This window comes from Salvelinus namaycush, unplaced genomic scaffold, assembly GCF_016432855.1.
Source record: "Salvelinus namaycush isolate Seneca unplaced genomic scaffold, SaNama_1.0 Scaffold1685, whole genome shotgun sequence".
In the NCBI taxonomy this organism is placed as follows: domain Eukaryota; kingdom Metazoa; phylum Chordata; class Actinopteri; order Salmoniformes; family Salmonidae; genus Salvelinus; species Salvelinus namaycush.
The window spans coordinates 18535-33031 of record NW_024058436.1 but is presented as its reverse complement, the minus strand read 5'-3'; the positions used below and the strand labels follow the sequence as shown (position 1 = coordinate 33031).

The 14497-nt window shown below is 43.3% G+C and overlaps 1 long non-coding RNA gene across 1 annotated transcript in view; it reads right to left on the bottom strand.

Annotated features, from left to right (window-relative positions):
* LOC120037297 overlaps positions 1–14297 on the bottom strand; it is a 30232-nt gene extending 15935 nt beyond the window's left edge. The window contains exon 1 of the long non-coding RNA XR_005474797.1: positions 13988–14297. This is a non-coding gene — a long non-coding RNA (uncharacterized LOC120037297). The remainder of the gene's footprint in view (positions 1–13987) is intronic.
* Positions 14298–14497: the final 200 nt, after the last annotated feature.

Sequence of the window (14497 nt, the reverse complement as noted above, 5' to 3'; positions counted from 1 at the left end):
ACAACACAATGCCACAGATGTCTCAAGCTTTGAGGGAGCAGCAATTGGCATTCTGACTGTAGGAATGTCCACCAGAGCTGTTGTCAGAGAGTTTAATGTTTATTTCTCTACCATAAGCCGCCTCCAACGTTGTTGTAGAGAATTTGGCAGTACGTCCAACCAGCCTCACAACCCCAGACCACGTGTAACCATCCCAGCCCAGAACCTCCACATCCGGCTTCTTCACCTGAGGGATCGTCTGAGACCAGCCACCCTTGACAGCTGATGAAACTGATGAATATTTCTGTCTGTAATACAGCCCTTTTGTGGAGAAAAACTCATTCTGATTGGCTGAGCCAGGCTCCCCAATGGGTGGGATGCGCCCCTGCCCAGTCTTATGAAGTCCATAGATTAGGGCCTAATGAATTTATTTCAATTGACTGATTTCCTTATATGAACTGTAAATCAGTAAAATCATAGAAATTGTTGCGTTTATATTTTTGTTCATTATATAAAGTAGCCTGTCAGAATCATGATTATTTGCATCAATCCAGTGGCCATTTTGTTTTGAAAACTCAATCACAAATGTGCTACAGACGTACGTGTCGTGTCCATAAGCTAAGCTTCCCCTAAAGGAAATTTAATTGACAAAATTATATAGCCTAATAAGCCTACTCCTGTCTATACACATAAAATAGTCTACTACACCAGAAAGCATGATTTGCCCAAAGATGATTTTTAAATAACCTGTGGATTGCCTACAGTCGGAAGGACCCACAATTTGTGCAGCTCTCGCTGCAAATACCATATAGATTGTTGTGTTGCGACTCAATGAAAAGTAGAGGCCCAGCTTGGCATATCACAATATTTCAGAATAGTTTGGAAAGCAAATGGCTATCGCTGTAAAGAGAAGACATTGAAAAGACTCTAATGTGTATATATATTTATTTTGTTTGGCACTTAAAAAAATAAAAACAATCCTAAATTTTGTGATATCCAATAGGTAGTTAGTCTTGTCCCATCGCTGCAACTCCCCTACGGACTCAGGATAGGCGAAGGTTGAGAAGCACGCGTCAATCGGACAAGGACATCCGAGCCAACCAAACCCTCTCCTAGCCAGGACGACGCCAGATAAAAGACCAGATAAAAGATTGTGCTCCATCTCATGGGTCTACCATTAGGTGGCGCACGATTGTCCCAGCGTCTTCCTGGCTAGGAGAGGGTTTGGTTGGCTCGGATGTCCTTGTCCGATTGCGCTCTAGCGACTACTTGTGGCGGGCCGGGCACATGCACGCTGACACGGTCGCCAGTTGTACGGTGGTCGCAGTAGTACGGCTGGCTTCCGGGTTATGTTTCCTCTGCAGATCCGGATCGAGCCCGGATCTGCAGTGACGCCTCTAGCACTGTGAAGCAGTGTCTTAGACCGCTGCGATGCAGTGCCTTAGACCGCTGCGATGCAGTGCCTTAGACCGCTGCGATGCAGTGCCTTAGACCGCTGCGATGCAGTGCCTTAGACCACTGCGCCACTCAGGAGGCCTAATGTGTTTTAGAGTTATCAAAACTCTCAACTTAATTGAACAGTATAGCCTATCTTATTGGCACCAGCAGAGAGAATCAGCCATATCCCATATCCCCTGCGAGTGTATTCACTCTTTATCATTGTTGAGTCAGTGCCAGTAGAAAGTTAATTTCCTCCTCCAGGATAATGAATGTCATATTGTAGGCTATTTGTGTATCCCCTTCTTGTAAGCCTATTGGATCAGACAACGTCGTTTTTATTGATCTGTGTTCAAAGGCCGGCAGATGGCGATATTGAGTCGTGTCATCTTACCGTCCAAATGCAGCCGACAATACATTCATATCCCTCATGGACCAGTTGGTCCCTAAAACATTCTACATTTAGGCTAAATAGGCTTCCATTTCCTCCTTACCTTCATGAACAAAAGGTAAAATATGCTATTACTTACTATATAATACTTTATTGATCAAATAAAACTTTCCACCATCATGCTAGTAGAGTGGCTAAATGCTAGTCCACCACCATGCTAGTAGAGTGGCTAAATGCTAGTCCACCACCATGTTAGTAGATTGGCTAAATGCTAGTCAACCACCATGCTAGTAGAGTGGCTAAATGCTAGTCCACCACCATGCTAGTAGATTGGCTAAATGCTAGTCCACCACCATGCTAGTAGATTGGCTAAATGCTAGTCCACCACCATGCTAGTAGAGTGGCTAAATGCTAATCCACCACCATGCTAGTAGAGTGGCTAAATGCTAATCCACCACCATGCTAGTAGAGTGGCTAAATGCTAGACCACCACCATGCTAGTAGAGTGGCGAAATGCTAGTCCACCACCATGCTAGTAGAATGGCTAAATGCTAGTCCACCACCATGCTAGTAGAGTGGCTAAATGCTAGTCCACCACCATGCTAGTAGTAGAGTGGCTAAATGCAGAGTGGTATTGATACAGCTGGCTAGGTCAATTATTAGAGAGTGGTATTGACACAGCTGGCTAGGTCAATTATTAGAGTGGTATTGACACAGCTGGCTAGGTCAATTATTAGAGTGGTATTGATATAGCTGGCTAGGTCAATTATGTAAGGGTATAAACTAAACAGTTTGCTGCAGATAAAAGCCATGTGAACTTTGTCCCCTTCTCTTGAATAAGCATTTTAGACCAGATAGAAGATACAGGGGTTATCTGACTCCAATAATAACAAACAACTCCATTGAACCTGTATTCATTCTGTTGTGATAATGGTGGGGTTATTTGTGTGTGTGTGTGTGAGTGTGTGTGTGTGTGTGTGTGTGTGTGTGTGTGTGTGTGTGTGTGTGTGTGTGTGTGTGTGTGTGTGTGTGTGTGTGTGTGTGTGTGTGTGTGTGTGGCCTACAACACGGAAAGTATGTTTGTATAAAGTATGGACAGTTTGTGTATACAGTATTGTGTGTATACAGTTATAGAACGTATGTTTGCACTTTGCATGGAGTCAAGGCCAGGTGAGTGTCAAAGCACTTTGTGACAACTGCAGATATTAAAAGGGCCTTTGATTGATTGGATCATGAATTGATGATTGGGTCAATGACCTGGGTTCGGGTTAGGTCGACTGTATAGCCATTTACATTTCATAGGTCAGAGAACAATAACAGATTTGTAAAGAAAAGCAGTGGTTACAATAATGTGTTTGCACTGTGATCCACCTAGCTAGCTTAATGGACTTTCTTTGTGATCCACCTAGCTAGCATAATGGACTTTCTTTGTGATCCACCTAGCTAGCTTAATGGACTTTCTTTGTGATCCACCTAGCTAGCATAATGGACTTTCTTTGTGATCCACCTAGCTAGCTTAATGGACTTTCTTTGTGATCCACAAAGTAAACAAAATCTATTTTTCTGGCCTAGTTCATATATGAGGATAACTATGTAATATAATACAATAGATTTATGAATAGGCTATGTAATTGACCATTTGTGTACCTTTAAAATATATATATTCGCGTTGTTTTAATTTGTTCAGTCAGCAATTTAGTTCTTACCCTACGTAATCCGTATAAAACAATAATCATTAAATCAAGATAGGAACTATCAGGTGCTTGTTGGTGCTATAGGCTGTAGTACAAGGCGTAAAGAGGGACGAATGGGGATCACGTCACCCATTTCCATGTAAAATGACCCATGAGCACCAACATGTAAAATGCATAGGAGCATGTCAAATTCAGTGTCAAATGAAAGAGAAGAGTATATTTTGGGGGAATGAAGGCAAAGCTGCAACATTTGGTAAAGGCTTTGATTTCTAGATAAACAAATGGAAAAGGCTTTGATTTCTGGATAAACAAATGGAAAAGGGCATCTTAGAAAACACCTAGCAGAAAAAAGTCTTAAATGTATCAGAAACACTCCCCCCTATCTGAGATATCTACTGCAGCCCTCATCCCCCACATACAACACCTGTTCACCCCCCCCCCCCCCCCCTATCTGAGATATCTACTGCAGGCCTCATCCTCTACATACAACACCTGTTCACCCCCCCCCCCCCCCTATCTGAGATATCTACTGCAGCCCTCATCCTCTACATACAACACCTGTTCACCCCCCCCTATCTGAGATACCTACTGCAGCCCTCATCCTCTACATACAACACCTGTTCACCCCCCCCCTATCTGAGATATCTACTGCAGCCCTCATCCTCCACATACAACACCCCCCCTATCTGAGATATCTACTGCAGCCCTCATCCTCAACATACAACACCTGTTCACCCCCCCCCCCCCCTATCTGAGATATCTACTGCAGCCTCATCCTCCACATACAACACCTGTTCACCCCATACAACACCTGTTCACCCCCCCTATCTGAGATACCTACTGCAGCCCTCATCCTCCACATACAACACCTGTTCACTCCCCCCTATCTGAGATATCTACTGCAGCCCTCATCCTCCACATACAACACCCCCCCTATCTGAGATATCTACTGCAGCCCTCATCCTCAACATACAACACCTGTTCACCCCCCCCCCCCCCTATCTGAGATATCTACTGCAGCCCTCATCCTCAACATACAACACCTGTTCACCCCCCCCCCCCCCCCCTATCTGAGATATCTACTGCAGCCCTCATCCTCAACATACAACACCTGTTCACCCCCCCCCCCCTATCTGAGATATCTACTGCAGCCCTCATCCTCAACATACAACACCTGTTCACCCCCCCCCCCCCTATCTGAGATATCTACTGCAGCCCACATCCTCAACATACAACACCTGTTCACCCCCCCCCCCCCTATCTGAGATATCTACTGCAGCCTCATCCTCCACATACAACACCTGTTCACCCCATACAACACCTGTTCACTCCCCCCTATCTGAGATATCTACTGCAGCCCTCATCCTCCACATACAACACCTGTTCACCCCCCCTATCTGAGATATCTACTGCAGCCTCATCCTCCACATACAACACCTGTTCACCCCATACAACACCTGTTCACCCCCCCCTATCTGAGATATCTACTGCAGCCTCATCCTCCACATACAACACCTGTTCACCCCATACAACACCTGTTCACCCCCCCTATCTGAGATATCTACTGCAGCCTCATCCTCCACATACAACACCTGTTCACTCCCCCCTATCTGAGATATCTACTGCAGCCCTCATCCTCCACATACAACACCTGTTCACCCCCCCTATCTGAGATATCTACTGCAGCCTCATCCTCCACATACAACACCCGTTCTGCCAGTCACATTCTGTTAAAGGTCCCCAAAGCACACACATCCCTGGGTCGCTCCTCTTTTCAGTTCGCTGCAGCTAGCGACTGGAATGAGCTGCAACAAACACTCAAACTGGACCGTTTTATCTCAATCTCTTCATTCAAAGACTCAATCATGGACACTCTTACTGACAGTTGTGGCTGCTTTGTGTGATGTATTGTTGTCTCTACCTTCTTGCCCTTTGTGCTGTTGTCTGTGCCCAATAATGTTTGTACCATGTCTTGTGCTGCTGCCATGTTGTTATGTTGCTACCATGCTGTGTTGTCATGTGTTGCTGCCTTGCTATGTTGTTGTCTTAGGTCTGTCTTTATGTAGTGTTGTCTCTCATTGTGATGTGTGTTTTGTCCTATATTTTTATTTAATTTATTTTTAATGACGCCTGGGGCGGCAGGGTAGCCTAGTGGTTAGAGCGTTGGTCTAGTAACTGAAAGGTTGCAAGTTCAAATCCCCGAGCTGACAAGGTACAAATCTGTCGTTCTGCCCCTGAACAAGGCAGTTAACCCACTGTTCCTAGGCCGTCATTGTAAATAAGAATTGTTCTTAACTGACTTGTCCAATTTGTAAGTCGCTCTGGATAAGAGCGTCTGCTAAATGACTTAAATGTTAAATGACAGTCCCCATCCCCGCAGGAGTCCTTTTGCCTTTTGGTAGGCTGTCATTGTGAATAAGAATGTGTTCTTAACTGACTTTCCTAGATAAATAAAGGTTAAATAATATATATCTTCAAAGAGCCTAGTTAAATAAATACATGAAAACCCAATAAAGTTGAGGTGAAGACACCTGACAACTAATATCAACTTGTTTTTAGTTGGATAAATTGTTTACCTTCTGTACATTTAAGAAATATTGCCTTGTGCTTTGTAATTCTGTTACCGAAAACTCACTTATCTTTAAAATAATTTCTAATTTCTCTCCCTCATGAAGATAATGATCACAGAAGTAACGAGTAATAGACCTGCCAATTAGTTTGTGATTTTATTCATATCAATTTTGTTTATGAATGATTATTAAATGATTAAAACTCAGAATTACCAACAACAACAACAAACAAACAAAATAAATCAGTGAAGGAATTACTGCAACAGAATTGGCTACAAAATCATAATAGTCACAAACCTGTCCTCCCTTCCACTGGCATACTGTTGACGGATTGACCATGAAGAGCCTTTATTGACCATGCAGAGTCTTTAGCTACTGTTAAAGGCTCTGCGTGGTCAATCCGTCATCTGAAGTGGTCGTACAGCATTTACTGCAACTGAATTGGCTACAATGGGAAATCATAATAGTCACAAACCTGTCCTCCTTTCCACTGGCATACTGTAGACGGATTGACCATGAAGAGCCTTTATCCACTGTTAAAGGCTCTGCGTGGTCAATCCGTCATCTGAAGTGTTGCCTCGAGCCAGGCGCATCTCCCGGCTAGCAAACAAAATTACTACAGCTACAATACCTCTTTTGTCAACTGGCCTGGACCCTTTGTCAACACGGAGCCCCGCCAATCCATCACGACTGGTCTGTCGATGTAATTCCATCCGTTGTGCACTCAACCGGCCTATGCTGGACATCGGTGAAGACGCTTCTACTAGCCCCGGACTGCTAACTTTTTTCTTTTTTTTAACGCCGTGTCTCCGCTAGCGTAGTAACGATTACCTAGCGGCTTCCCTGTTTCATATATTGCTGTTCACTGGACCCATTGATCACTTGGCTACATAGCTGATGCCTGCTAGACTGTTCATTAATCACGGTACTCCATTTTGTTAATTTAGTTTATCTGTCGGCCCCAGCCTCGAACTCAGGCCCTGTGTGTAGTTAACTGACCCTCTCTGCCCATTCATCGCCATTTTACCTATTGTTGTTCTCTTAGCTGATTAGCTGTTGTTGTCTTACCCGTTGTTGTCTTAGCTAGCTCTCCCAATCAACACCTGTGATTGCTTTATGCCTCGCTTTAATGTCAATATGCCTTGTATACTGTTGTTTAGGATAGTTATCATTGTTTTAGTTTACTGTGGAGCCCCTAGTCCCACTCAACATGCCTCAGATACCTCTTTTGTCCCACCTCCCACACATACGGTGACCTCACGCAGCATAACTACTGCGTCCAGAAATGCAACATCTCTTATCGTCAATCAATGCCTAGGTTTACCTCCACTGTACCCGTACCCTACCTTACCCCTATCTGTACATTATGCCTTGAATCTATCCTACCACACCCAGAAATCTGCTCCTTTTATTCTCTGTCCCCAACGCACTAGACGACCAGTTTTGATAACCTTTAGCCATACCCTCATCCTACTCCTCTTCTGTTCCTCGGGTGATGTAGAGGTTAATCCAGGCCTTGCAGTGCCTAGCTCCACTCCCATTCCCCAGGCGCTCTCATTTGTTGACTTCGAGCCTTGGTTTCATTCATGTCAACATCAGAAGCCTCCTCCCTAAATTTGTTTTACTCACTGCCTTAGCACACTTCGCCAACCCTGATGTTTGTGTCGTGTCTGAATCCTGGTTTAGGAAGGCCACCAAAAATTCTGAGATTTCCATCCCCAACTCCAACATTTTCGGTCAAGATAGAACTGCCAAAGGGGGAGGAGTTAGCCTGCAAAGTTCTGTCATACTTTCCCGGTCTATGCCCAAACAGTTTGAGCTTCTAATTTTAAAAATTAATCTCTCCAGAAATAAGTCTCTCACTGTCACCGCCTGTTATAGACCCCCCTCAGCTCCCAGCTGTGCCCTGGACACCATACGTAAATTGATTGCCCCCATCTATCTTCAGAGTTCGTTCTGTTAGGTGACCTAAACTGGGATATGCTTAACACCCTGGCCGTCCTACAATCTAAGCTAGATGCCCTCAATCTCACACAAATTATCAATGAACCCACCAGGTACAACCCTAAATCCATAAACATGGGCACCCTCTAAGATATTATCCTGACCAACTTGCCCTCCGAATACACCTCTGCTGTTTTCAATCAGGATCTCAGTGATTACTGCTTCTTTGCCTGTATCCGCTATGGGTCCACGGTCAAACGACCACCCCTCATCACTGTTAAATGCTCCCTAAAACACTTCTGCGAGCAGGCCTTTCTAATCGACCTGGCCCAGGTATCCTGGAAGGATATTGACCTCATCCCATCAGTAGAGGATGCCTGATTGTTCTTTAAAAGTTATTTCCTCACCATATTAAATAAGCATGCCCCTTTCAAAAAATGTAGAACCAGGAACAGATATAGACCTTGGTTCACTCCAGACCTGACTGCCCTCAACCAGCACAAAAACATCCTGTGGCGGACTGCACTAGCATCGTCTCCGCGATATGCAACTTTTCAGTGAAGTCAGGAACCAGTACACACAGTCAGTTAGGAAAGCAAAGACTAGCTTTTTCAAACAGAAATTTGCATCCTGTAGCTCTAACTCCAAAAAGTTCTGGGACACTGTAAAGTCCATGGAGAATAAGAGCACCTCCTCCCAGCTGCCCACTGCTCTGGGGCTGGGAAACACTGTCACCACCGATAAATCCACAATAATCAAGAATTTCAATGAGCATTTCTCTACGGCTGGCCATGCTTTCCTCCTGGCTACCCCAACCCCGGCCAACCACTCCGCATCCCCTGCCCAGCCTCCCCAGCTTCTCCTTCACCCAAATCCAGATGGCAGATGTTCTGAAACAGCTACAAAATCTGGACTGTACAAATCAGCTGGGATAGACAATCTGGACCCTCTCTTTCTAAATATATCCGCCGCCATTGTTGCAACCCCTATTACCAGTCTGTTCAACCTCTCTTTTGTATCGTCCGAGATTCCTAAAGATTGGAAAGCTGCCGCGGTCATCCCCCTCTTCAAAGGGGGTGACACTCTAGACCCAAACTGTTATAGACCTATATCCATCCTACCCTGCCTTTCTAAAGTCTTCGAAAGCCAAGTTAACAAACGGATCACTGACCATTTCGATTCCCACCATACCTTCTCCGCTATGCAATCCGGTTTCCGAGCTGGTCATGGGTGCACCTCAGCCACGTTCAAGGTCCTAAACAATATCATAACCGCCATAGATAAGAGAAAATAACTGTGCAGCTGTATTCATCGACCTGGCCAAGGCTTTCGACTCTGTCAATCACCGTATTCTTATCGGCAGACTCAACAGCCTTGGTTTCTCAAATGACTGCCTCGACTGGTTCACCAACTACTTCTCAGACAGAGTTCAGTGTGTCAAATCAGAGTGCCTGTTGTCCGGACCTCTGGCAGTCTCTATGGGGGTACCATAGTGTTAAATTCTTGGGCCGACTCTTTTTCTCTGTATTCATCAATGATGTAGCTCTTGCTTCTGGTGATTCTCTGATCCACCTCTACGCAGACGACACCATTCTGTATACATCTGGCCCTTCTTTGGACACTGTGTTAACAAACCTCCAGACAAGCTTCAATGCCATACAACACTCCTTCCGTGGCCTCCAACTGCTCTTAAACGCTAGTAAAACTAAATGCATGCTCTTCAACCGATCGCTGCCCGTCCGACTAACATCACTACTCTGGACAGTTCTGACTTAGAATATGTGGACAACTACAAATACCTAGGTGTCTGGCTAGACTGTAAACTCTCCTTCCAGACTCACATTAAACATCTCCAATCCCAAATTAAATCTAGAATCAGCTTCCTATTTCGCAACAAAGCCAAACATACCCTCGTAAAACTGACTATCCTACCGATCCTCATCTTCTGCGATGTAATTTACAAAATAGCCTCCAACACTCTACTCAGCCAACTGGATGCAGTCTATCACAGTGCCATCCGTTTTGTCACCAAAGCCCCATATACTACCCACCACTGCGACCTGTATGCTCTCGTTGGCTGGCCCTCGCTACATATTCGTTGCCAAACCCACTGGCTCCAGGTCATCTATAAGTCTTTGCTAGGTAAAGCCCCGCCTTACCTCAGCTCACTGGTCATCATAACACCCACCCGTAGCACGCGCTCCAGCAGGTACATTTCACGGGTCATCCACAAAGCCAACACCCCCTTTGGCCGCCTTTCCTTACAGTACTCTGCTGCCAATGACTGGAACGAATTGCAAAAATCACTGAAGTTGGAGACTTATATCTCCCTCACTAACTTTAAGCATCAGCTATCTGAGCAGCTTACCGATCGCTGCAGCTGTACACAGCCCATCTGTAAATAGCCCATCCAACTACCTACCTCATCCCCATATTGTTTTATTTACTTTTTTGCTCTTTTGCACACCAGTATTTCCAGTATTTCTATTTGCACATCATCATCTGCACATCTATCACTCCAGTGTTAATTTGCTAAAGTGTAAGTACTTCGCTACTATGGCCTATTTATTGCTTTACCTCCTTACGCCATTTGCACACACTGTATATAGACTTTTTCTATTGTGTTACTGACTGTACGTTTGTTTATTCCATGTGTAACTCTGTGTTGTTGTTTGTGTCACACTGCTTTGCTTTATCTTGGCCAGGTCGCAGTTGTAAATGAGAACTTATTCTCAACTGGACTACCTGGTTAAATAAAGGTGAAATTAAAAAATAAATAAACTCTCTCTCCCCTCTCTCATGCTCCAGTTAATGTCAGCTCTTACTGGGGGGGCCCCCTCTCTTTCCATTTACTGTAACCAGCCTCCTCACCCAGTGAGCACTGACAGACACTGGATGTCCATGGACGTTGAAAAGTTGTTTTACACTCATAGTTACAAATTCCAAGTCACTATGAGTGAGGACAAACATGATAAACTTGCAAGTTGAGTTTGAATGAAACATCTGATGAAAAAGTAGTATTTTTAACGGTTGGTTTTACAATATCTAACAAATAACCAAATCAATATCTAACAAATAACCAAATCAATACCAAACAAATAACCAAACCAATACCAAACAAATAACCAAATCAATATCTAACAAATAACCAAATCAATACCAAACAAATAACCAAATCAATATCTAACAAATAACCAAATCAATATCTAACACATAACCAAATCAATATCAAACCAATAACCAAATCAATATCTAACACATAACCAAATCAATATCTAACAAATAACCAAATCAATATCTAACAAATAACCAAATCAATATCTAACAAATAACCAAATCAATATCTAACAAATAACCAAATCAATGACGAGTCAATAGATTATAGAAATACATGTCTGCCCCTGCAAACCGGTCGGCATTCGCGTCATCACACTCCCTCATCTGATTGGTTGAGTAGGCGGGCCTTCTGACTTTGTGGCTGTGGTAACTAGTGACAACCATGTCATAGCTGACACCCCATTCTTTCTGCAGACATCATTCAATCTTAATCCGGAGCAGATCTTTCTGGAAAACGTGGTCACATAAAAACCTAAGGGAGATTTTATCCTAATTCCGTTACCAAAAATGTGCATCTGCACAGTTCTTCCACTAAATCAGTTTTTGTCCATTTTTTCCATTGTTAACATTGGCCTTTCTAGGGAGTTTTTCCTAGCCGCCGTGCTTCTACACCTGCATTGCTTGCTGTTTGGGGTTTTAGGCTGGGTTTCTGTACAGCACTTCGAGATATTAGCTGATGTACGAAGGGCTATATAAAATAAACTTGATTTGATTTGATTTAAAAATAGTCCCTGTGCATAGAGTTGTATGGCTGTTCATCTTCAAAATCAATGTTTTTTTTGTTTGTCAAAGCGTAATTCTCTTACCATGTAACTACACACACACACACACACACACACACACACACACACACTAAGGAAGAGATAGCTGTCACGTCCAATGACCTGGACTCACATAATACTGTCATAAACATAAACCTTTGACGGTCACTGGAATAGATTTTGTGAAGAAAGATAATCAGAGGTTCCTGAACCTTATATCAGATCTAGGATTGTCAACATGTAACCTGTGTTCCATGTGTTTTCACTCTGCACTGTTTTATACATCTCTGTGACAAGCCTATAGGCATACAGAGAAGCATGTTACCAGGACTTTCTGTCTTAATATATGACAACTAGTCATCATTTTTAAATTACTTTTCTCAAATCCATAATTCTGTTACAACCATAATAATTATTAGCCTACGTTTGGAATTATACATTAACTACATAATTATTCACAATAGCTCCTACAGGAGTGTTCATTTTCGCCAACTATAGAATTATAATGCATTTTATTTTCAGATTAAATCACTACTAGCCTAAAACTAGCTAAAAAACTAGGCTAATCTCAATGCACAGAGATACCATGGCAAGATCCTGAGGCCCATTGTCGTGCCATTCATCCTCTGCCATCCCCTCATGTTTCAGCATGATAATGCACGGCCCCATGTCACAAGGATCTGTACACAATTCCTGGAACCTGAAAATGTCCCAGTTCTTCCATGGCCTGCATAATCACCAGACATTTCACACCCATTGAGCATGTTTGGGATGCTCTGGATCGATGTGTACGACAGCGTGTTCCAGTTCCCGCCAATATCTAGCAACTTTGCACAGCCATTGAAGAGGAGTGGGACCACAATCAACAGCCTGATCAACTCTATGCGAAGAACATGTTGCACTGCATGAGGCAAATTGTCAAACCAGATACTGACTGGTTTTCTGATCTATGCCTCTACCTTTAAAAAAAAAGGTATCTGTGACAAATGAATGCTTACCTGTATTCCCAGTCATGTGAAATCCATAAATTAGGGCCTAAATTATTTATTTCAATTGACTGATTTCCTTATATGAACTGTAACTCAGTAAAATCTCTGAAATTGTTGCATGTTGTGTTTTATATTTTTGTTCAGTGTAGAATTCATAACATACCTATCATATGTTTTGCAAATTCATAACATATAATACGATTTGTAATTCGTAACATATCATATGAAATGGGTGATGGACCTCCACAAATGCTCCATACCATACGAAAGGCAACATATCATACTAAATGGAGTATCTCGTATTTATGTATAGAATAATACGAAACGCTATGAGACCAGGTTGGTTGAACAGTGCAGAAGTGAACCTCCCCTGACAGTTGTTCTTCTTCTTGTCAAGACCAGTATGCAGGGATCTAGTTTCAGGCGTTTATTTTAAGCCTTATGTGTTAGCTTAGGAAGCATGAAGACCTTATCTTTCATGTCACCGAGAATTAATTACATTCAATTGATTCACACCTTTTTATAGGGTTAGGGTTCCCACAAGGCCATATCTCCATGTTACAGCGCTTGTTTACGGAAAACAGACGCAAGACAGAGGACTGACTGACTACCTGCGCTAATGAGTTATCTGCTTCTCTGCGTGTAAACGGAAGACAGATACCACAAACCTGTTGTCACTAAAAAATATTGTATGCTGCAACTGTGTTAAACCCGGTTAAAACAGTACACAATAAGTGTATTTAGCATTGGGTGAAATTATTTGATGTTATATGAAAGTACAGGGATTTATGTTTCTAAAACCGTACCGCAGTTGAGATTCGATCCACGTTTAGAGATGGAGTATTTTGGCTGTTTTGGCTTCCAGAGCCAATTTGCCTTTAAACAGAACATGTAGCTAATGTCATTGGGCTATAACGAGTAGCGTTAAGGTCATTTAGTCCGTTATTAGGGTAAACGTTAGCCCTACATAGCACGCCATAGGGTTTGGGTAAAATGCATGACGTTATCTATACCAGAAACATGCACCTGCAATTGACATATAACTCTGGACAGATAAGAGAAACAAACCGGTCCAATATCACATGTAATAGTCAAATAGTCTTACCAAGTCAACGCTGAATCTCACCGCTCTCTCTCACTCTCTCTTCTATTGATGGGCCACTGGTGACGAACAAAACGTCGCCTTTCTTTTCTCTCCAAAGCACTGAATAGACTGAACGGGGTCAAGGTGCCATTATTTCACTGCAACAACCAATAAGTATGTCTTCAAAACGTCTGTATAAATGAACGTTGCGCCGCAAGAGGTGGATAAACCGACTTGACTCCAACCTCCCAGGTTGATGCCAGAGCGATCGGAAGTTGCAGTATTAAAACAAAGTGGTATGTAAATGTCTATAGTTGTTTTGTCCTCGCTGTTGTAGGGTAGCCCAGACGGACGACAGTTCCGGAGGCAGGGAGATAAAGCTTTGGCGAGCAGCTTTAGAGAGTGACAGGTGTGAGTACAGGTAACGCAACCTCCGGGAGGGAAGGGGCGGACTATAGAAGGTCGGGGGCGGGGTATAACATATTCTAGTGAAGTACGTCCTGTATTTCGAAACCAAACCAGGCTTTCATT